The sequence below is a fragment of the Oncorhynchus kisutch genome, linkage group LG12, assembly GCF_002021735.2.
Source record: "Oncorhynchus kisutch isolate 150728-3 linkage group LG12, Okis_V2, whole genome shotgun sequence".
Classification (NCBI taxonomy): Eukaryota; Metazoa; Chordata; class Actinopteri; order Salmoniformes; family Salmonidae; genus Oncorhynchus; species Oncorhynchus kisutch.
This window is the reverse complement of record NC_034185.2, coordinates 41,473,819-41,499,541: the sequence shown is the minus strand read 5'-3', so window position 1 is coordinate 41,499,541 and position 25,723 is coordinate 41,473,819. Positions and strand designations below refer to the sequence as shown.

Below are 25,723 nucleotides of genomic sequence, written 5' to 3'. Positions count from 1 at the left end.
GTAAGGTTGGGCGATTGTGTACAAGCCTACATCGCCCGATTGATCCCCATAGCGATCCTTGGTAGTCGATCACTATTGGGGGGGGGGGGGGGGGTCTTTCTCATGGCTACCCAAATATAAAGTTTATTTGGAAAGTAATAAATATATAGATATTTTTTAGAGCATTCATGATTTGGTAAATGTAATATACTATTACTCTTGTTAAAAATATGAAATGGTATTACATTTGGTGATGAGCACATTATGACTTGTTTAGGACTCGAAACTCAAAGTTTAGGACTTGAGACTTGACTGTCTTGACTTGGGACTTAGGTGCTAAGACTTGAGACTTACTTGTGACTCGTAAAACAATGACTTAATATTTAGACTTCGGGTTGCCACCCGTTCGATAAAATACGGATCAGTTCCGTATTTCACTGACAGAAAAAAATGTTTTGTTTTCGAAATGATAGTTTCCAGATTTTACCATATTAAAACCTGTAGTGACACCCCATCCCGTGAACAGGGCCGTTGTCATCATCTGACACTAATTAGCATAACGCAACGGACATAAATCTTCCCAGAAAATATTCTTATTCATGAAAATCACGAGTGAAATATATTGGAACACAGCTTAGCCTTTTGTTAATCACCCTGTAATCTCAGATTTTCAAAATATGCTTTACAGCCAACGCTAGACAAGCATGTGTGTAAGTTTATCATAGCCTAGCATAACATTATGCCTTGCTAGCAGCAGGCAACCTTGTCATGGAAATCAGAAAAGCAATCAAATTAAATTGTTTACCTTTGATGAACTTCGGATGTTTTCACTCACAAGACTCCCAGGTAGACAGCCAAAGTTCATTTTTTTGCAAAATATTATTTTTCTAGGCGAAATAGCTCCGTTTGTTCTTCACGTTTGGCTGAGAAATCGCCCGAAATTGCGGTCACCACAACGCCGAAAAATATTCCAAATTAGCTCCATAATATCGACAGAAACATGGCAAACGTTGTTTAGAATCCATCCTCAAGGTGTTTTTCTAATATCTATTCGATAATATATCCGTTGGGACAATTCGTTTTTCACTAGGACCGATTGGAATAATGTCTACCTCTGTATTTTACGCGAGAATCTCTCTCGGAGCCACAATGTGACCACTTACGCAATGTGGCCGCCTATGGCTATTCTTCAACAGAAATTCGTAAAACTACGTCACAATGCTGTAGACACATTGGGGAATACATAGAAAGCATAAGGGGCACTTCTGGATTGGATTTTCTCAGGCTTTCGCCTGCAACATCAGTTCTGTTATACTCAGTTTTGGAAACGTTAGAGTGTTTTCTATCCAAAGCTGTCAATTATATGCATATTCTAGCATGTTTTCCTGATAAAATATCCCGTTTAAAACGGGAACGTTTTTTTTCAAAAAATGAAAATAACACCTAACACCAAGAGGTTATCCTGTTACGGCTGGGGGTTCCGCTAGCGGAACGTTTTGACAACATCCTGTGAAATTGCAGAACACGAAATTCAAAAATGTTTGTTTTTTTTTATTTAATTTTCATACAATCACAAGTGCAATACACCAAATTAAAGCTTGACTTCTTGTTAATCCAGCCACCGTGTCAGATTTCAAAAAGGCTTTACGGCAAAAGAAAACCATGCTATTATCTGAGGACAGCACCCCATCAAACAAACACATGACAATCATAATTCAACCCGCAAGGCGCGAAACAAAACTCAGAAATAACTATATATTGCCTTTGAAGATCTTCTTCTGTTGGCACTCCAAAATGTCCCATAAACATCACAAATGGTCCTTTTGTTCGATAAATTCCGTTGTTATATCTTCTGTAATCGCAGCAAAAGGTGGCGCTACAAAGTATTAACTTAAGGGGGCTGAATAATTTTGCATGCCCAATTTTTCAGTTTTTGATTTGTTAAAAAGGTTTGAAATATCCAATAAATGTCGTTCCACTTCATGATTGTGTCCCACTTGTTGTTGAATCTTCACAAAAAAATACAGTTTTATATCTTTATGTTTGAAGCCTGAAATGTGGCTTGAAGCCTGAAATGTGGCAAAAGGTCGCAAAGTTCAAGGGGGCCGAATACTTTCGCAAGGCACTGTATGTATGTATGTATGTATGTATGTATGTATATATATACACACACACACAAATATACACAAACACACACACCCTAACACCTCCTGGCCAGTATGGTCCAGACGTACTGTATAGGCGATGTTCGTGATTAAATAGACTGTTGTTTATAGAAACATACAGAGGGGTCTCTTTCTCCTTCTTCCTGACCCAGGCCTCTCCCAGCCACCAGAACAAGTGAGCAATGGCGGAGGAGAATGAGAACATTTTGGTTTGGAATCCACTCACTCTTTATCCAAATGTCCTACTTTTGCTCTCTCTCACTTAGTCAATTTCATGTCAAATCAGTAGTCTTTAGTTTGGCTGCCAACCATTTAGGATAAACACCCAGTAAAATAGCAGCAATGCCACTCAACTGTGACGGGAACACCAGTAAAAAGAGAAAGAAGGGAGAGAAAAAAAGAGTAAGAAGAAGAGAGTGTGTGAGGATTCCCACTGTGACCGAGGACACACACTAACACACGAACACGTCTAATTGAACACAGTTAATAAAAACATGACACACTAGAGTAGACCCCGCTGACACATGACCGTCACACAGGGCTGAGTATCAACACACACACACACACGACCGTCACACTTTGCTGATTAGACTGACGTAATCTGTTTTGAACGCACACACAAACTTACACATTTTGTATGTTGTAGGCTACCCCCAACTGATTCTGACGTTGACTATAAGCTTGACCAACACACATATACGAACTCACACACATTAGCACAATCATTACATGCCCACTCTCAGCAATGGGGGCACACACACATTCTCACTCTTGGGGACAGCTACACACACAAGCACACAGTAGACCAGGAGTTCTCAAACTCTTTTGGCCCGTGACCCGATTTTGATATGAAAAAAATGTGACCCCATAGTGTAAAAAACAGTGGCTTGCAAAAGTATTCACCCCCCTTGGTATTTTTCCTATTTTGTTGCCTTACAACCTGGAATTAAAATAGATTTTTTGTGGGGGTTTGTTTCATTTGATTTACACAACATGCCTACCACTTTGAAGATGCAAAATATTTTTTCCTGTGAAACAAACAAGAAATAACAACAACAAAAAATCCAAACTGGAGCGTGCATAACTATTCACCCCCCCAAAGTCAATACTTTGTAGAGCCACCTTTTGCAGCAATTACAGCTATAAGTCTCTTGAGGTATGTCTATATTTACAATTGCAAAACTGCTCCAGCTCCTTCAAATTGGATGGGTTCTGCTGGTGGTATGGTCTTCACTTGGATTGATTGGATTGAGGTCTTCGCTTTGACTATTCCAAGATATTTACATGTTTCCCCTTAAACCACTGGAGTGTTGCTTTATCAGTATGCTTAGGGTCATTGTCCTGCTGGAAGGTGAACCTCCGTCCCAGTCTCAAATCTCTGGTTTCAATCAAGAATTTCCCTTAGGGCCATCCATCATTTCTTCAATTCTGACCAGTTTCCCAGTCCCTGCCGATCAAAAACATCCCCCAGCATGATGCTGCCACCACCATGCTTCACTGTGGGGATGGTGTTCTCGGGGTGATGGAAAGTGTTAGGTTTGCGCAAGACATAGCGTTTTCCTTGATTACCAAAAAGCTACATTTTAGCCTCATCTGACCAGAGTACTTTCTTCCATTTGTTGGTGCAGTCTCCCACATGCCTTTTGGCAAACACCAAATGTGTTTGCTTGTTTCTTTCTTAAAGCCCAGCTCTGTGGAGTGTACAGCTTAAAGTGGTCCTATGGACAGATACTCCAATCTCCTCTGTGGAGCTTTGCAGCTCCTTCAGGGTTATCTTTGGTCTCTTTGTTGCCTCTCTCATTAATGCCCTCCTTGCCTGGTCGATGAGTTTTGGTGGGTAGCCCTCTCTTGGCAGGTTTGTTGTGGTGCCATATTCTTTTCATTTTTTAATAATGCATTTAATGGTGCTCTGTGGGATGTTCACAGTTTCTGATATTTTTTTATATCCCAACTCTGATCTGTACTTCTCCACAACTTTGTCCCTGACCTGTTTGGAGAGCTCCTTGGTCTTCATGTTTCCGCTTGCTTGATGGCGCACCTTGCTTAGTGGTGTTGCAGACTCTGGGGTCTTTCAAAACAGGTGTATGTAAAAACTGAGGTCATGTGACAGAGCATGTAACACTTAAATAAAGTACACCTGTGTGCAATCTAACTAATTATGTGACTTCTGAAGGTAATTGGTTACACCAGATCTTATTTAGTGACTTCATAGCAAAGGGGGTGAATACATATGCACGCACCACTTTTACATTTAAATTTAAATGTTATTTTTTAAACAAGTTATTTTTTGATTTCACTTCACCAATTTGGACAATTTTTTTGTATGTCCATTAATTTAACCGGTCTAGGACACACGTTCCGCTAGCGGACCCCCCCCCCCTGAAAAGGCAGCGCTGGAAATTAAAAATTATTATTTTGAAATATTTAACTTTCACACATTATTAACAAGTCCAATACAGCAAATTAAAGATAAACATCTTGTTAATCTACCCATCATGTCCGATTTTTTAAATATTTTACAGCGAAAACACAACATGTATTTACGTTAGATCACCACCAAATCCCCAAAAAACACAGCCATTTTTCCCAGCCAAAGATAGTCACAAAAGCAGAAAGAGATAAAATGAATCACTAACCTTTGATAATCTTCATCAGATGACACTCATAGGACATCATGTTACACAATGCACAATACACTTGTTCTTAATGCAACCACTGTGTCAGATTTTTAAAAACTTTTAGAAAAAGCATACCATGCAATAATATGAGATGGCGCTCAAAAGTACACAACATTTCTCCGCCATGTTGGAGTCAACAGAAATACGACATTACATCATAAATATTCCCTTACCTTTGATGATCTTTCATCAGAATGCAGTGCCAGGAATCCTAGTTCCGCAATAAATCGTTGTTTTGCTCGATAATGTCCATTACTAGTGACCAATTAGCTACTTTTGCTAGCACGTTTACTTCACATGTCCAAACGCTGGCGCCAGTCCAGGCGAACTCGGACGAAAACTTCAAAAAGTTATATTCCAGGTCGAATAAACTGGTCAAATTAAGTAGAGAATCAATCTTTAGGATGTTGTTATCATATATATATAACGTTCCAACCGGAGCATTCGTTTTTGGCTACAAAGTAATGGAACGCATGGCAATATCATGAGAAATGCGCCTGACCAGGAACTGGTATTCTGCCAGACCACTGACTCAAATAGCTGCCGGCCCCACATCACACTAGAGGCTTCATTCCACGTTCTACTGGCTGTTGACATCTAGTGGAAGGCATAGGAAGTGCGAACAGATCCATATCATTCTGGGATGTGAATAGGCGATGAGTTGAAAATCAACCAGCCCCAGAATTTCCACTTCTTGTTTGGAAGTCTGCCTGCCATATATATGAGTTCTGTTATACTCACAGACATAATTCAAACAGTTTTAGAAACTTCAGAATGTTTTCTATCCAATAGTAATAATAATATGCATATATTAGCATCTGGGACACTATGGGCACACAATTCATCCAAAGTGAAAATGTATCCCTACAAAGTTAATCCAAATAAAATCAATTTAAATTGCAGGTTGTAATGCAACAAAATATGAATAACACCAAGGGGATGAATATTTTTGCAAGGCACTGTAGTCAAATGTTAACTTTTTTTATTGGGGCTATGACAGTCTATTACAAATCAGTCTGACAGTACTTTTGACATTATTTCGATCTGAAGACAGTATTGTTTGAAGTGATTGAAATGCATCGAATGTTATTGGGAAGTTTGGAAGAACATCAGGCAATCATTCTTTATGATCATCATTGAACATCATTATTGAAAGCCAGTCTGATTTAGTGCCTGGTCTTGTCCACTCTTTTCTGATGAGTCCTATGCGGCTTGTGGCCATTGTAGAGGGAAACAAAAGTCTTATCTTTCAGTGATGGGGTGACAATATTTTGTAGCTTAAACCATTCAAAAGATAGAGACACATTTGTAGGAAGACAACAGAAACTGCTCTGTTTATACAATCGCATCTAGCGACTACCGGAGGTTCTATGAACCAAGCTCAATTAATTTATTTCCGAGTTTCTCTCGCGACCCCATTTTCAAATCAGGACCCCTAGTTTGGAAAACGCTGCAGTGGATAGACACAAGCAAAGCCTTGTTGAGCCAGCTGGTCACGTAAGTGTGATTTTTGGCACTGACTTGGCCTTCTCCGTTCCACTACTCCACACACCAGCAGGCCCATTCCACACTTCATGTCTAAGGATATTAAAAACAACATGCTGATTATACTCATTCATATTTGATTCCCCCATACTGACAGATTTAGTGTTGGAGCCTCTTTAACTACAGGGTGCCATCCCATTGCACCAGACCTAGGTGTCACACAGGTTTTAGGTTTCTGTAGAAATGGATTGGCCTGGTCATTGATCGGTTCAGTTGTCATTCAGGACCTCAGGATGCCCAGTAGGGTTGCCAGTTGTCGACCAGTTTGGATTCTGTGTGAGGGTTGCCAAGTAATGAGATTGATGGAAAATCCAATTTTCAAGAGGCCCGACGGAGCTCCAGGAGGCAGTGCCTTTTGGCATCGGCCATTTCTTCTTGTGTTTCAGCAGCAGCCTTAGCAACCTTATCCTGACCTGTAGAATAGGGATTTGGCTCCTGTTGTGTACAGTCCAGAGGAATGGCATTACATATTGACAATGGCATTACATAGACTGACTTAACTTAATATTGTGTGTCAATATTTTTCTTCTTTCTTTCTTTCTTTCTTATTTATTAAACCAAGCCACCCTGTGTGTCTAAACTGTTGAGACACACCCCAAGTGTATGTGCAATATTTTACCTTTATTTTAACAGGGAGTCCCACTGAGATCAAGGACTCTTTTGCAAGGGAGCCCTTGTCTCGAAAACCCAACCCTAGGCAAAACAGGGACTAGGATCTGGTTTCAATGATGGAGTCTTTTGGCATAGAAGAACTGCGTCACTACTTTATCTGCTTAATAACGGAGGAGGATGGATTTTTTGTTGTTGTCTGTTTTTAGTTTTTTTCTCACAAAATTGTAAAGGCAGGTTAGAGGGGTTTGAGGAGTGTAAAGCTGATCCTAGGTCTGTGCTTAAGGGCAATTTTTAAGAGGAAGAGAAGTGAAGACAATGATAACTTACATCTGGAGTGACTATGAGTGATTCAATGGTTCACAATGGTGATCTTTCACTTCTTTCACCAGGAGCCTGAGCTCACTGTGACTGCAGAAAGTTCAGTTTTTCTTCTGTGTACTGTTGTATATGCCTGCTTTCCTTGTTCATAATCATCAGAGTGCATTGTTTTATGCTGCATGTGGAGCTGAGACTCAACCTCATGATTCAATAATTGGCATAATTAGAACACCCAATGAATAATGAATGGCTCCATTCTCTGGAGGTTACTAATGCTCTTGCTGGGTATGGCATGGACCAATGCAATAACATTGTAATAATGCTGTAATAACACACTGGGTCATTATGATCCATTACTGCATTAACTTTTCAGTGTTAGGAAGGGAAAGCTTCAGGCTGTTAACTGTTAATGCTGTTTAAGTTTTGATGAACGATGACGGACAGAACTCATAAAACTGTGTGGAATTGTGTGACGGACTAAATAGCCTAGCCATAGCCTCTTCTAAATAACCTACTGTTTTCAAACTTGACAGTGAATGAATACATACATTACCGTAATTGTTGAAAGTTAGAAAATGTGAAGTTATTTCAGCAGTGTATTCCCCATAGTTGAAAAGGAGAGCTCGACTATTCAGTTTTAGAGTGTCTCTCTTCAGCCAAGGAATGCTGGCAAAGTGTTCTTTGGGGTGATGAGAGTATTAGGTGTGGTATTTCACGACTGCCAGATTGAAAACTCTCAGCACAACCCTTTCCAACTGTCCAAAACAGGCCACCAGAAAAAAAACTCTGCTTCCTTAACACATGAAGAAGCAGTCAAATATTTTGTCCAAGTCAACAATCAGCATTAACCCCAAGAAGATGCTGATTTATTGAGAGTGTTGCAATTTGAAAACTCCCCTACAGCACCCTCAAGTCTTTTTACCACATAATTTAGGCTTTGGACCTCCCTCATTCTGGAAAGAACTGAACAGCAGTATATAAAACAAATGTTTTATGAAGTAAAAAATTAGGTGGGTTTCACTTGTCTGCAAAATCATCACATATGTTTTATAGCATTTTTTGTTTCTTATTTTCTTAATACTAACTCTTTGTAGACAGTCTGTGTTGAGGCCCATATGGAGGTGTGGGTACTGGGTAGAGTTTTGCCCCCAGACTGTGTGCTGTTGTCTAGGGTTGCCAGGGCACTGACGACGGCTGGTTGTGGTGGCTTTAATGGCAGTGGTAGTGGATTAGAGGGTGGGTGGCAACAGGCCTGCGGTTAAAGGGTTGGACCTGGCTGGCTGTGCCATCATCAGTCATAGCCTTTGGGAAACAGCCAGGGGTCTGCTGCTTTACTGAAAGGCTTTGACTGGCTTTCTAGAAAAGCCTGCTTGTTGACATGATCTTTGAACATTCAATACATTGACTATTTTACATAAAGTTATTTTGTCTTTTAGATAAATCCCATTATCATATTAATGATCACTCTGCTTCCCAAAGCCTTTGTGAAGAACTAACTGAACCTATTTTGGAAGTTTGGTTTGTTGACTTTGGCTGGTGTTTAAATGCTCCGCATTCCTCTGTTTATGGCCATGAAATGCCCACAACATGTTGAGCTGCTGTATCCTCTCCATAGAATGCCACAAAGCCTAGGCCTGTCATCAAACACTTGGCTCAGGTCAAAGCATTCATCATAGCCAAGTCACTGATGCCCGTTATGATTACAATTTAAACCTTTTCATTCTGGATGTTTCTCCATGGGTGGAGTATTGAAGGGGGTGGGGGCTATAGCTAGGCTATTTCGTAAGGGTCTCGAAATAGAGGCTGGCCGATTATGATTTTTCAACGCCGATACCGATTATTGGAGGACCCCAAAAAAAGCTGATGCCGATTAATCAGACAATTTTTTTTATATATATATATATATATATATATATATATATATATATATATATATACACAATTTGTAATAAATGACAATTAAATCGGCCGATTATTTTTTTAAATATATTTGTAATAAATTACAATTACAACAATACTGAATGAACAATGAACACTTTTATTTTAACTTAATATAATACATAAATAAAATCAATTTAGTCTCAAATATATAATGAAACATGTTAAATTTGGTTTAAATAATGCAAAAAGACAGTGTTGGAGAAGAAAGTTAATGTCACGCCTTGGTCATTGTGTTTTGTGTTTTCGTTTTATATTTGGTCAGGCCTGGGTGTGACAGGGGTTTATGTTATTGTATTTCGTATTGGGGTTTGGAGTATTTGGGATTGCGGCTGATTAGGGGTGTTGTATAGGCTTGGCTGCCTGAGGCGGTTCTCAATCAGCAGTCAGGTGATTCTCGTTGCCTCTGATTGGGAACCGTATTTAGGTAGCCTGAGTTTCGCTTTGTCTTTCGTGGGTGATTGTTCCTGTCTTTGTGTAGTGTTCACCAGATTAGGTTTTAGGTTTCACGTTCCGTTTGTTGTTTTCGTATTTATAGTTATTTCATGTATCGTCATTTTCTCTTCATTAAAGAACATGAGTAACCACCACGCTGCATTTCGGTCCGACCCTCTCTCAACAAACGAAGAACACCGTTACAGAATCACACACCACATACGGACCGAGCGGCGTGGTTACAGGCAGCGACCGCAGGAAAAGCGAAAGGAGGACGTTATGGACAGCAATGGCATGGAGTATACGACGTGGGAAGAAATCGACAGGTGGGCGGCCGACCCAGAGAGAGTGCAGGAGCCCGCATGGGATTCGCTTGAGCAGTGCGAAGAAGGCTATAGGCGAATGGAGTCGAAAAGGAAGACACGGCGGCGCAGAGCGAAACCCGAAAGTCACCCCAAGAAATGTATTGGGGGGGGGCTCAGGGAGAGAGTGGCAGAGTCAGGAGTCAGACCTGAGCCAACTCTCCCTGTTAATCATGAGGAGCAGCGATATAAGGACTTCTGGTATTGGGAGATGATATTAGACGGAAGAGGACCCTGGGCTCAGCCTGGTGAATATCGCCGCCCCAAGGAGGAAGCAGAGGCAGCAGGAGATAGGAGCCGGCGATACGAGGGAACACGGTTGGCAAGGAAGCCCGAGAAGCAACCCCCAAAAATTATTGGGGGGGGGCTTACAGGGAGTATGGCTATGCCAGGTAGGAGACCTGCGCAAACTCCCTGTGCTTTCCGGTGGGCTAGAGAGACCGGGCAGACACCGTGTTATGCTATGGAGCGCACGGTGTCTCCAGTGCGGGTGCATAGCCCGGTACGGTTCATACCAGCCCTTCGTATTTGCCGGGCTAGAGTGGGCATCGAGCCAGGTAAGCTTGGGCAGGCTCGGTGCTCAAGAGCTCCAGTGTGCCTTCACGGTCCGGTCTATCCAGAGCCACCTCCACACACCAGTCCTCCGGTAGCAGCTCCCCGCACCAGGCTTCCTGTGCGTGTCCTCGCTCCAGTATCACCAGTGCCCGCACCACGCATCAGGCCTACAGTGTGCCTCGCCTCTCCTGCTCTGTCGGAGTCTCCCGCCTGTTCAGCACAGCCAGAGCCTTCCTTCCCTCCTGCGCTGTCGGAGTCTCCCGCCTCTCCAGCGCTGTCGGAGCCTTTCTCCTCTCCTGCGCTACCGGAGTCTCCTGTCTGTTCAGCACAGCCAGCGTTTTCCTCCTCTCCTGCGCTGTCGGAGTCTCCCGCCTGTTTAGCGCTATCAGAGCCTTTCTTCTCTACAGCGCTGCCGGAGCCTCCTGCCTGTTTGAAGCAGCCTGAGCTGCCAGTCTGCAGGGTGCTGTCAGTCTGCATTAAGCAGCCAGAGCTGTCAGTCTGCAAGGAGCTGTCAGTCTGCAAGGAGCTGCCAGTCTGCAAGGTGCTGTCAGCCTGCATGGAGCAGTTAGAGCTGTCAGTCTGCATGAAGCAGCCAGAGCTGCCAGTCTGCAAGGAGCTGCCAGTCTGCAAGGAGATGTCAGCCTGCATGAAGCAGCCAGAGCTGCCAGTCTGCAAGGAGCTGCCAGTCTGCAAGGAGCTGCCAGTCTGCAAGGAGCTGTCAGCCTGCAAGGAGCTGCCAGTCTGCAAGGAGCTGTCAGTCTGCAAGGAGCTGTCAGTCTGCAAGGAGCTGTCAGTCTGCAAGGAGCTGCCAGTCTGCAAGGAGCTGTCAGTCTGCATGAAGCAGCCAGAGAGGCCAGTCTGCAAGGAGCTGCCAGTCTGCAAGGAGCTGCCAGTCTGCAAGGAGCGGTCAGTCTGCAAGGAGCTGCCAGTCTGCAAGGAGCTGCCAGTCTGCAAGGAGGTGCCAGTCTGCAAGGAGCTGTCAGCCTGCATGGAGCAGTCAGAGCTGTCAGTCTGCAAAGAGCTGCCAGTCTGCAAGGAGCTGTCAGCCTGCATGGAGCAGTCAGAGCTGTCAGTCTGCATAGAGCAGCTAGATCCGCCAGTCAACCAGAATCTTCCAGAACTGCTAGTCAACCAGGATCTTCCAGATCTGCTAGTCAAGCTGAATCTTCCAGATCCGCCAGCCAGCCAGGATCTACCGGAGCCTACTACCTACCTGAGCTTCATCTCAGTACTGGGCTTCCTCTCAGTACCGGGCTTCCTCTCAGTACCGGGCTTCCTCTCAGTACCGGGCTGCCCCTCAGTTCCGGGCTGCCCCTCAGTTCCGGGCTGCCCCTCAGTTCCGGGCTGCCCCTCAATTCCGAGCTGCCCCTCAGTCCCGAGCTGCCCCTCAGTCCCGAGCTGCCCCTCAGTCCCGAGCTGCCCCTCAGTCCCGAGCTGCCCCTCAGTCCCGAGATGCCCCTCAGTCCCGAGATGCCCCTCAGTCACGAGCTGCTCCTTAGTTCTGTGGGGTTCTGGGTGAGGACTATTAGGCCATGGTCGGCGGCGAGGGTGGATTATCCCAGGACGTGAAGGGGAGGAACTAGGACATTAATGAAGTGAGGTCCACGTCCCGAGCCGGAGCCGCCACCAATGACAGACGCCCACCCGGACCCTCCCTATGGTTTTGAGGTGCGTCCGGGAGTCCGCACCTTGGGGGGGTGGTTCTGTCACGCCTTTGTCATTGTGTTTTGTGTTTTCGTTTTATATTTGGTCAGGCCAGGGTGTGACAGGGGTTTATGTTATTGTATTTCGTATTGGGGTTTGGAGTATTTGGGATCGCGGCTGATTAGGGGTGTTGTATAGGCTTGGCTGCCTGAGGCGGTTCTCAATCAGCAGTCAGGTGATTCTCGTTGCCTCTGATTGGGAACCGTATTTAGGTAGCCTGAGTTTCGCTTTGTCTTTTGTGGGTGATTGTTCCTGTCTTTGTGTAGTGTTCACCAGATAGGCTGTATTAGGTTTCACGTTCCGTTTGTTGTTTTCGTATTTATAGTTATTTCATGTATCGTCATTTTCTCTTCATTAAAGAACATGAGTAACCACCACGCTGCATTTCGGTCCAACCCTCTCTCAACAAACGAAGAACGCCGTTACAGTTAAAGTGCAATATGTGCCATGTAAAAAAGCTGATGTTTAAGTTCCTTGCTCAAAACATGAGAACATATGAAAGCTGGTGGTTCCTTTTAACATGAGTCTTATAGTCCCAGTTAAGAGGTTTTAGGTTGTAGTTATTATAGGAATTATAGGACTATTTCTCTCTAGACCATTTGTATTTCATATACCTTTGACTATTGGATGTTCTTATAGGCACTTTATTATTGCCAGCCTAATCTCGGGAGTTGATAATGCTTGAAGTAATTAACAGCGCTGTGCATCCCAGCATTGCTAAGAGCTGCAGTTAGAATTAATGCTTACGAGTCTGCTGCTACCTACCCCCGCTCAGTCCGAATGCTCTATCAAATCATATACTTAATTATAATAAACACACAGAAATACAAGCCTTTGGTCATTAATAAAAAAAAGGTTTTATTAAAAAAATTAAAAAACAAAGCCAATCCCCTATTTGACCTAGATAGATTGTGTGTATGTATTGATATGTAGGCCACGTGTGCCTTTTCTAAATTGATGTAGATCTGTCCTTGAGCTGTTCTTGTCTATTAATGTAACATGCAGACATATTATGTCATATTTCATGTTTTGTGTGGACCCCAGGAAGTGTAGTTACTGCTTTCGCAACAGCTAATGGGGATCCTAATAAAATACCAAATACAAGAGCGTGAAGCGTGAGCTCTGAACGCTCCGAGAGTGAAACTCTCTGAATTATGAATTGACAATCTGACAACCTTCTGAATTTACGAACGTCCAGAGCACACTCTGAGCATACTCTGACACTCTAGAGTGAATTTATGAATGCACCCCAAATCAGCCATAAATCCCCTTGTGACAGGGGGAATAGAAGCAATGTTGTTTGCAACATGGAGTGGCAATTGGATGCAAGCCTCACAATTTTGTTGAAACATTTCTAGCCTATCTATGGGTAACAGGGTTGAAGTGTTATGCTCGATCCTCTAAGTTTTCCACCACAAAAAAACGGAACATTGCCAAAGCTTGTAGAACCAGATCACCTGCTTTTACACTATGATTTGAATATTAGATGTTCAATGTCAAAAAAATATATACAGTTGAAGTCTGAAGTTTACATACACTTAAGTTGGAGTCAATAAAACTCATTTTTCAACCACTCCAAATGTATTGTTAACAAACTATAGTTTTGGCAAGTCGGTTAGGACATCTATTTTGTGCATGACACAAGTCATTTTTCCAACAATTGTTTACAGACAGATTATTTCACTTCTAATTCACTGTATCCAAATTCCAGTGGGTCAGAAGTTTACATACACTAAGTTGACTGTGACTTTAAACTTTTGGTGCGAAAAATGCAAATCCATCGCAGAACAACAGCAAAGGACGTTGTGAGAGTGCTGGAGGAAACGGGTACAAAAGTATCTACAGTGCCTTGCGAAAGTATTCGGCCCCCTTGAACTTTGCGACCTTTTGCCACATTTCAGGCTTCAAACATAAAGATATAAAACTGTATTTTTTTGTGAAGAATCAACAACAAGTGGGACACAATCATGAAGTGGAACGACATTTATTGGATATTTCAAACTTTTTTAACAAATCAAAAACTGAAAGATTGGGCGTGCAAAATTATTCAGCCCCCTTAAGTTAATACTTTGTAGCACCACCTTTTGCTGCATTTACAGCTGTAAGTCGCTTGGGGTATGTATCTATCAGTTTTGCACATCGAGAGACTGACATTTTTTCCCATTCCTCCTTGCAAAACAGCTCGAGCTCAGTGAGGTTGGATGGAGAGCATTTGTGAACAGCAGTTTTCAGTTCTTTCCACAGATTCTCGATTGGATTCAGGTCTGGACTTTGACTTGGCCATTCTAACACCTGGATATGTTTATTTTTGAACCATTCCATTGTAGATTTTGCTTTATGTTTTGGATCATTGTCTTGTTGGAAGACAAATCTCCGTCCCAGTCTCAGGTCTTTTGCAGACTCCATCAGGTTTTCTTCCAGAATGGTCCTGTATTTGGCTCCATCCATCTTCCCATCAATTTTAACCATCTTCCCTGTCCCTGCTGAAGAAAAGCAGGCCCAAACCATGATGCTGCCACCACCATGTTTGACAGTGGGGATGGTGTGTTCAGGGTGATGAGCTGTGTTGCTTTTACGCCAAACATAACATTTTGCATTGTTGCCAAAAAGTTCCATTTTGGTTTCATCTGACCAGAGCACCTTCTTCCACATGTTTGGTGTGTCTCCCAGGTGGCTTGTGGCAAACTTTAAACAACACTTTTTATGGATATCTTTAAGAAATGGCTTTCTTCTTGCCACTCTTCCATAAAGCCCAGATTTGTGCAATATACGACTGATTGTTGTCCTATGGACATTCTCCCACCTCAGCTGTAGATCTCTGCAGTTCATCCAGAGTGATCATGGGCCTCTTGGCTGCATCTCTGATCAGTCTTCTCCTTGTATGAGCTGAAAGTTTAGAGGGACGGCCAGGTCTTGGTAGATTTGCAGTGGTCTGATACTCCTTCCATTTCAATATTATCGTTGCACAGTGCTCCTTGGGATGTTTAAAGCTTGGGAAATATTTTTGTATCCAAATCCGGCTTTAAAACTTCTTCACAACAGTATCTCGGACCTGCCTGGTGTGTTCCTTGTTCTTCATGATGCTCTCTGCGCTTTTAATGGACCTCTGAGACTATCACAGTGCAGGTGCATTTATACGGAGACTTGATTACACACAGGTGGATTGTATTTATCATCATTAGTCATTTAGGTCAACATTGGATCATTCAGAGATCCTCACTGAACTTCTGGAGAGAGTTTGCTGCACTGAAAGTAAAGGGGCTGAATAATTTTGCACGCCCAATTTTTCAGTTTTTGATTTGTTAAAAAGGTTTGAAATATCCAATAAATGTCGTTCCACTTCATGATTGTGTCCCACTTGTTGTTGATTCTTCACAAAAAAATACAGTTTTATATCTTTATGTTTGAAGCCTGAAATGTGGCAAAAGGTCGCAAAGTTCAAGGGGGCCGAATACTTTCGCAAGGCACTGTATATCCACAGTAAAAAGAGTCCTATATCGACATAACCTGAAAGGCCGCTCAGCAGGGAAGAAGCCACTGCTCCAAAACCGCCATAAAAGGGACAGACTACGGTTTGCGACTGCACATGGGGACAAAGATCATTCTTTTGGAGAAATGTCTTCTGGTCTAATGAAATAAAAATTGAACTGTTTGGCCATAATGATCATCATTATGTTTGGAGGAAAAAGGGATGGCTTGCAAGCCGAAGAACACCATCCCACCCGTGAAGCACGGGGGTGGCAGCATCATGTTGTGGGGGTGCTTTGCTGCAAGAGGGACTGGTGCAATTCACAAAATAGATGGCATCATGAGGATGGAAAATCACAATACATCAGTCAGGAGGAATGGGCCAAAATGCACCCAACTTATTGTGGGAAGCTTGTGGAAGGCTACCCGAAATGTTTGACCCAAGTTAAACCATTTAAAGGCAATGCTACCAAATACTAATTGAGCGTATGTAAACTTCTGACCTGTGGACTGTGAAAAGGGAACTATGAAGAGACCTCTTGTGGCATGTCTTGTGGGGTATGCGTTGGTGTCCAAGCTGTGTGCCAGTAGTTTAGACAGACAGCTCGATGCATTCAACATGCCAATACCTCTCATAAATAAAAGTAGTGATGAAGTCAATCTCTCCTCCACTTTCAGCCAGGTGAGATTGACATGCATATTATTAATATTAGCTCCCTGTATACATCCAAGGACCAGCCGTGCTGCCCTGTTATGAGCCAATTGCAATTTAAGTCCTTTTTTGTGGCACCTGACCACACCACTGAACAGTAGTCAAGGTGTGACAAAACTAGGGCCTGTAGGACCTGCCTTTTTAATAATGTTGTTAAGAAGGCAGAGCATCGCTTTATTACAGACAGCCTTCTCCCCATCTTAGCTACTACTTCATCAATATGTTTTGACCATGACAGTTTACAATCTAGTGTTACTCCAAGCAGTTTAGTTCTCAACTTGCTCAATTTCCACGTTATTTTTTACAATATTTAGTTGAGGTTTAGGGTTTAGTGAGTGTTTTGTTTCAAATGCAATGCTTTAAGTTTCAGAAATATTTAGGGCTAACTTATTCCTTGCCACCCACTCTGAAACTAACTGCAGCTCTTTGTTGAGTGTTGCAGTCATTTCAGTCGCTGTAGTAGCCTGACATGTATAGTGTTGAGTCATCCGCATACATAGAAACTCTGGCTTTACTCAAAGTCAGTGGCATGTCATTAGTAAAAAAAATTTAAGTAAGGGGCCTAAACAGCTACCCTGGGGAATTCCTTATTCTAACTGGATTATATTTGATAGGCTTCTATTAAATAACACCCTCTGTGTTCTGATAGACAAGGAACTCTTTATCCACATTATAGCAGGGGATGTACAGCCATAACACATATGCTTTTCCAGCAGCAGACTATGATCAATGATGTCAAAAGCTGCACTGAAGTCTAACAAGACAGCCCCCACAATATTTTTATCATCAATCTCTCAACCAATCATCAGTCATTTGTGTAAGTGCTGTGCTTGTTGAGTGCCCTTCCCTATAAGCATGCTGAAATTCTGTTGTCAATTTGTTTACTGTAAAATAGCATTGTATCTGATTTTTTTTCCAGAAGTTTACTAAGGGTTGGTAACAGGCGGATTGGTCGACTATTTCAGCCAGTATAGGGGGCTTTACTATTCTTGGGTAGTGGAATGACTTTAGCTTCCCTCCAGGCCTGAGGGAACCCGCTCTCTAGTAGGCTTAAATTGAAGATGTGGCAAATAGGAGTGGCAATATCACCTGTTATTATCCTCAGTAATTTTCCATCTTGGATTGTCAGACCCTGGTGGCTTGTCATTGTTGATAGACACTAACTTTACAGAATTCAAAAGTACAATTCTTGTCTTTCATTATTTGGTCCGATATACTTGGATGTGTAGTGTCAGCGTTTGTTGATGGCATGTCATCCCTAATTTTGCTTATCTTGCCAATGAAAAAGTTATTAAAGTAGTTTGCAATATCAGTGGGCTTTGATGAATGAGCCATCTTATTCAATAAATGAAGGAACCGATGTGGCTTTTTCCCCCAGAATTTCATTTAAGATGTCCCACAGCTTTTTATAATAATTTATCTTTGTTTCATAGTGGAGTTTTTTAGTTTAGTCACAGGATTTCTTAATTTGCAGTATGTTTGCCAATCATTTGGGCTGCCAGACTTAATTGCCATACCTTTTGCCTCATCCCTCTCAAACATACTATTTTTCAATTCATCATCAATCCAAGGGGATTTAACAGTTTTTACAGTCATTTTCTTCATATTAGTAACTGGAATAAGTCGTTTCATAAATGTGTCCAGTGCAGCGTCTGCTTGCTCCTCACCACAGACCAGCAAATATTCTTTACATCATCAACATATTAATAAAAAGGCTGTCATGTGCCATTTACTGAGGAGAGGCTTCCGTTTGGCCACTCTACTCTGGAATGTTCTCCCATCTCCACAGAGGAACTCTAGAGCTCTGTCAGAGTGACCATCGGGTTCTTGGTCACCTTCCTGACCAAGGCCTTTCTCCCCCGATTGCTCAGTTTGGCCGGGCGGCCAGCTCTAGGAAGAGTCTTCGTGGTTCCAAACTTCTTCCATTTAAGAATGATGGAGGCCACTGCGTTCTTGGTGTCCTTCAAAGCTACAGATATTTTTCGGCACCCTTCCCCAGATCTGTGCCTCGACACAATCCTGTCTCGGAGCTCTATGGAAACTTTCTTCGAACTCAAGGCTTGGTTTTTTGCTCTGACATTGACTGTCAACTGCGGGACCTTATATAGACAGGCGTGTGCCTTTCCAAATCATGTCCGATCAATTTAATTTACCACAGGTGGACTCCAAACAAGTTGTAGAAACATCTCAAGGATGATCAATGGAAACAAGATACACCTGACCTCAATTTCAAGTCTAACAGCAAAGGGTCTGAATACTAATGTAAAATATTTCTGTATTTTTTATACTTGCAAACCTTCAGAAAACCTGTTTTCGCTTTGTCATTATGGGGTATAGATTGTAGATTGCTGAGATTTTATTTAATCAATTTTAGAATAAAGCTGTAACATAAAAATGTGGACAAAGTCAAGGGGTCTGCATACTTTCCGAAGGCACTGTATTTGTTAACAGAATAGTTTCACAATAATACACAGAAAAAATATATAAACGCAACATGCAACAATTTCAATTGTTTTACTGAGTTACAGTTAATGTGTTGTGTGACAAAACTGCACATTTTAGAGTGGCCTTTTATTGTCCCCAGCACAAGGTGCACCTGTGTAATAATCATGCTGTTTAATCAGCATTTTGGTATTCCATACCTGTCAGGTGGATGGACTGTTTTGGCAAATGAGAAATGTTCACTAACAGGGATGTAAACAAATTTGTGCTCAAAATGAGAGGAATAAGCTTATCAGACTCACCTGGAATCCATCACCTCCCTGATTACCTTCCCTATATACGTCTCTCCCTTTGGTTCCTTTCCCACGCGTTATTGTTTCTGTTTCATGTCTGTGTGCTGTTATTGTTTCTTGTTTTGTATTTATGTTTACAGTTTACAATTGGCTCAATTAATCCCCCTCCTCTCCCCTGTAACTATTCACAAGGTCGTTGCTGCAAATGAGAACGTGTTCTCAGTCAACTTACCTGGTAAAATAACAGATAAATAAAATGTTCCTTGGCCGTGCTGCTGCTCCAGTTTCAACTGTTCAGCCTGTGGCTATGGAACCCTGACCTGTTCACCGGATGTGCTAGCTGTCCCAGACCTGCTATTTTCAACTCTCTAGAGACAGCAGGAGGGGTAGAGATACTCTGAATGATCGGCTATGAAAAGCCACCTGACATTTACTCCTGTTGCACCCTCGACAACCACTTTGATTATTATTATTTGACCCTGCTGGTCATCTATGAACATTTGAACATCTTGGCCAAGTTCTGTTATAATCTCCACCCGGCACAGGCAGAAGAGGGCTGGCCACCCCTCCTAGCCTGGTTCCTCTCTAGGTTTCTTCCTAGGGAGTTTTTCCTAGCCACGGTGCTTCTACACCTGCATTGCTTGCTGTTTGGGGTTTTAGGCTGGGTTTCTGTACAGCACTTTGATGATCTGATGTAAGAAGGGCTTTATAAATACATTCGATTTGATAGAGGGTGCACAGAGGGACATGTCAAAATGCTGAACTTTGGCACTTTATCAAATCTTTATTCATTAATTTCATTTATTCAATTCTCCATGTGGTCTATATTAAAGGGTACTTCATTTCATATAACAGGCTTTTAAAATGCAGTATTGGTGCACAATTCCTACCTAACATATCAATGAGACGCCACTCTGAGAAATACATTCAGACACGTATGCACGCACAAGCCCTAGGCGCACACAAAACACACACGCGAACAGTCGCACTCACACAGAAATACACTTAGACACGCACATGCACGCTTGCACACACGCACACCAACACCGTCTGACCTATAGTGAGACTATTTAGCCTCCATATTGTTATTTTACTGCTGCTCTTTAATTATTTGTTACTTTTATTTATTTTTTCCTCCATAAAACTGCATTGTTGGTTAAGGGCTTGTAAGTAAGCATTTCCTCATATCTGGGCCAGTGTTTGAAAGTAAGAGCAAGTGTTTAAACATTAGGCTACTCTCCATTCATCCACCACACATATAACTTATAGTCAAATCAAATGTTATTTGTCACATGCGCCAAACACACACACAATCCTATAAGTTTACATGTTACTTCTTTTTTTACACTATGATTTGACAGTATGATACACTATGATTAAAAGTCAGTTAATATGCACTTGTGTGATATATGAGTGGTGGATGAATGGAGAGTAGCCTAATGTTTAAACACTTGCTCTTACTTTCAAACACTGGCCCAGATACGAGGCTTCTGATTCCTCTGATGCTTCACTTTCAGAACCCACATTGTTTGACATTTCTCTTCCACTGAGTGAACTGTACAGTACTTCAGCAAATTGCCCAAACTATCTTCCGTTAAAATGACATCTCAATCTAAATAGCACCTCATTTTCTGCTCCAAATGACCCCCGACATACACGCACACACCTTTGAATAGCAGATCTGTCGTGGCTGCTTGGCACGTTCCACAGAAATAATTGAATTAGAGGGAGATTTTGGGGCCCGGTCAGTTTGTGTGTGTGTGTGTGTGTGTGTGTGTGTGTGTGTGTGTGTGTGTGTTAATAAGAGAGAATGGAGAGGAGTGGAGGTAGGTTACCACAGCGATAAATAGAGTCACAACCTCAAACACCAACCTCCCCACTGGCCCAAACAAAACAGGGCCTGTTCCTCCTACAGTACCTCTAAGTGAGTGAGCGAGTCACACACCCCCACACACACATACATACACACACACACTCGCTCACTCTCAAACACACACACACACAATCCTACCTCGGTATGACTCAAAGAGAAACACACACAAACATACCAAACACACACACATTCAGGACCCCGCCAGGAATTCTCACACACTCCTCGGCACAGCGCAGCCAAAAGTAACACGGGCAGCTGAAGGTAAATAAATCAGCCGGATCGCCCGACTCCCATTAAAGCCTGCTGGTCTGCACAGGAAGACAAATCACTCCATGACACTGAGGGACAAACACACAATAATGCATTATTCCCACAGAATTCCCATTTCTACCAGCTTTATTATTTTCCCTCCCCTCACCTGGCTCAGTTAATCACATCTGTCACAAACCCACAGGGGGAGGGAGGGGAGGAGGGAGGGCTGAGAAAGAGGGAGCATGAGAGAGAGAGTGAGAGAGAGAAGTAATAGGAGAGAAGAGGAAAGAAAATGAGGGAGAAGGAGACAAAAAAAGAGACAGAGAGCAAGACAAAATGGCAAACTGAGACTTTGAGATGCTGCCATCCCTTGTGTTGAGTGACCTTAAAGAACACTAGAAGAAGCTCTTACAGCAACAGCCAAGTGCTCCATGAACAATATACTTGTGGAAGCACTTTCTCCACATGTCTCTGCTCTTGCTCCCCCCAAAGTGTAATATATGTAGATGGCAATTCCATGTCTTTTAGTTATTGATTTACAATAAGTGAATTGGATTCACACCCAATGACAGAATTGCGGTAACGGAATTTCATCATGGGTCCCTGATCTGTACTACGCAGAAATACATAATTACGGATATGAATGTAAATAGATACACAAAGGCAGATATATGCAATATCCTCCTTTGCAGATTTGGGTATTTTTCTACACACTGGCTATTATTTTAATGAGCTCAGCCACCAAACAAGACCAAATTTGGTTGGTCGGGAACGGACCAAATCTGAACCACTCATAGATGTATATGTTTCACAAGTTCGGACATCAAAGTACAGCACAGTACAGTACATTATAGTGTACTGGACTAAAGTGTGTTCTACTAAACTCTACTTTTACACTACTCGACCCAACTGTGGTTTGTGACTACTATGAATTCCATTGTAGCCAATTCAAGTTAAGAAATGTTGTTACCGATTGTTTTCGGAAATTCTGTGACTGATTTGGTAACAGAATTTTGTGATTTAATCACTTAATAATTTATGAACAAAATTGATATCAGTAAAAACACTAACTAAATTGATAGATCTACCTTTACTTTCATTATCCTCCCTCAATAGAGAAAAACTATTGACAATATCTTAAAGATATGTGGGTTTCAAGGCACAAGGAAATGTGTATTAAACTTACAGAAGGCAGAAAAAATGATCCTAAATGATATATATGTGTTGATATCAGTTGGCAGGGGTCTTTTACTTCAACATGATTGTGTTTTGATGTATTTCTAATAACTTAGAAAACATCTACAAGAAAAAGTCTTCCAAGACCTCTTTTTCATCGGTTTTGACAAGAAATCAAAGCATTTGCTTATTCCAAATTTGTTGGATGGAAAATGGTTGAAATAGTTATGTATGCCTTAATTTCTCAAAAATATAGCTTAGCTTTCATTTGACATTCTCTTATGAACTTCACATGTTGGTGCTCATGGGTCCTTTTACATGGAAATTACCTAGAACAAATGATAGATTCCCAGATTCCCCAGTAAGTGATTAATCATTACCCCAATGCATCAGCGGTGTAGTTATGTAACCATTACCCCCAACCCCTGGAAGCCCCTTATAGTAGCCCATTGTTTGACAGGCCCAGAGATAGGACTGACTACACAGATGCCTGGGCTTTCTTCAGTAGGAAAATGCTCTGGACCATGACTTCATTCATCTTTCTAGCTAGGTTACCTTTCATTTCCACACTTTTGTGTGTCTGGAGATTATCGGGATGCAAGGGAAGACTGTCCTTGTATAACTGTTTTCGTGTGGCCATCTGTTTTTGAGCGTGTTGAAGTCAGTGTGTTTGTGCATGTGAAGGAAAATCAATCTGACCCAGAGGGATTAGTGCCTGTGTGGTGAGTGACTCTGGTTCTGTTCCAGATGTGTATCAGTTCATCCAAACCAATAGAACAGAACACAAGTGTAGTACTATACAAATCCATACACATATGAATGCAGCACACACACACACACACACACACATACACACGACTGTGCTGTGTGTGACCTGCTGATATGAAGTCCCCTCAGGACTTGAGGCTGGTGTTGTACACACACAAAAAAATGAGGGTTCATTTGGAAGGGTGATGTATTTTATGTGGAACCATATTGACTCAAAGAACCCTATGAGTTCTTCAATGGTTATTTGCAGTTCACAAAACGGTTCTTTGTTCTTTTAGTGATCATTCAAATCTAGGACAGGTGGCTCATTAGAATATTTTATGGCGTGGTTTGCACACAGCTCTTTTTGTGCAACCTTGAGTGAGAGTTTCATTCCAGCTTATCTAATGTGTTGTGTTATGCCATTATATACTGTATGACTATGGCCGGTGACTGTGTCTTGTGAAAGTCTTGCGTATGGCCTCGTGACAATTGAGAACAGTTGACTAAATCAGTCAGTGGTTCTCAATTCTCTCATCTGGGACCCCAAGCTGTTCCAGAGTTAGCTCACTTGATTCCACTTGTCAATGAACACAATAACACCTATGGAATTTGAACAATATAATATGGCTGACCAGAATAGAAAACCCTGTATAGAACCATTCTCCATAAAGGTTCCATGAAGAATTATAAAAAATGGTTCTATATAGCCCCAAAAAGGGCTAAACCTTTTTTTGTGCTATATGGAAGAAAAACATTATGGTTCTTTATAGAACCTTATGGAAAGGTTATTTATAGCACCATACAGGTTCCATTTAGAACCTTATCAGCATGGTTCTTTGTTTAACCTTCAAAAAAGTGTTGTATAGCCTATGGCACCAAAAAGGGTTCTGCTATGGTTACAATCCAAAGAACCCTTATCTGGTACTATTTATTTCCGCGATCTATCCGCTGCCTTCGACACTGTGAACCATCAGATCTCCACCATCTCAGGGCTGGGTGTCTCAGGCTCTGCACACTCTTGGATTGTATCCTACCTGGCAGGGTGGTTGTACCAGGTGACGTGGAAAGGATCTGTGTCTGCACAACATACTCTCACTACTGGTGTCCCCCTGGGCTTGGTTCAAGGCCCTCTCCTCTTCTCATACATCAAGTGACTCGGTGCTGTCATAGCCACACATGGTCTCTCCTATCATTGCTATGCGGATGACACTCAACACATTTTCTCCTTCCCCCTTCTGAAACTCAGGTGGCAACACGCATCTCTGCGTCCCTGGCAGATCTCTCAGCTTGGATCTCGGCTCAATCTCGACAAACGGAGCTGCTATTCCTCCCGGGGAAGGCCTTCCCACTCCATCACAGTTGGCAATTCCAACGTGTCCCCCTCCCTGAGTGTAAAGAACCTTGGCTTAACCCTGGACAACACCCTGTTGTTCTCTGCAAACATCAAAGCAGTGACTCGATCCTGCAGGTTCATGCTCTACAACATCCGTAGAGGACGACCCTACCTAACACAGGAAGCGGAGCAGGTCCTAATCCAGGCTCTTGTCATCTCCCGTCTGGACTACTGCAACTCGTTGTCGGCTGGGCTCCCCGCTTGTGCTATTAAACCCCTGCAATTTATCCAGAACGCTGCAGCCCGCCTGTGTTCCGTCTTCCCAAGTTCACCCATGTCACCCTGCTCCTACGCACACTCCATTGGCTTCAAGTCAAAACTCGCATCCACTACAAAACCATGGCACTTGCCTACAAAACAGCAAGAGGAACTTCCCCTCCCTACCTTCAGGCTGTGCTAAAAAAAAACTACATACCAACCCAAGTACTCTGTTCTGTTACCTCTGGTCTCTTGCCCTCCCACCAATACGAGAAGGCAGCTCCCGCACATCCCGGTCAAAGGCCTTCTCTGACCTGGCACCTCAATGGTGGAACCAGCTTCCCCCTGAAGTTAGGGCCGCAGTGTCCCTGTCCATCTTCTGAAAACATCTGAAACCCTACCAAGTGTATCTTAAATATTCCCCCAGCAACCCCCCAGCACTTACTTTGCTGATAGATACATTTATCCTCAATAATGTACTCACTATGACTGAGATATGTGGTTGTCTCACCTAGCAATCTTAAGATGAATTCACTAAATTAGCTGGATAAGAGCATCTGCTAAATTACTCAAATGTAAATGTAGAAAAAAATGTGTGTGCAAAGAGAATAAATATGCCTCAAGTTTGACCATGAGAATCTGAACATTCATCTAACACTGAGCCCAACACACACTGACTATGGGTAGCCTACATACAGGATTTCAAAACGTTTCACCGTGGTCTTTTGACGCCGAATTTCATTGGAAAGAAATGAACGATGGTTGGATACTAATGATAAAACCGAAGCAGATCACGAGTGACTGATTGACGGGTTTCGAGAAGTTGCATGTGAATTACAGCGCTTCATCTGGTTCTTCCTGTCTCCGTTTTGTCA

The 25,723-nt window shown here is 42.4% G+C and overlaps 1 protein-coding gene across 1 annotated transcript in view; it reads right to left on the bottom strand.

Annotated features, from left to right (window-relative positions):
• usta (uronyl 2-sulfotransferase a) overlaps nt 1-25,723 on the bottom strand; it is a 138,304-nt gene that overhangs the window by 111,372 nt on the left and 1,209 nt on the right. The window lies entirely within an intron of this gene.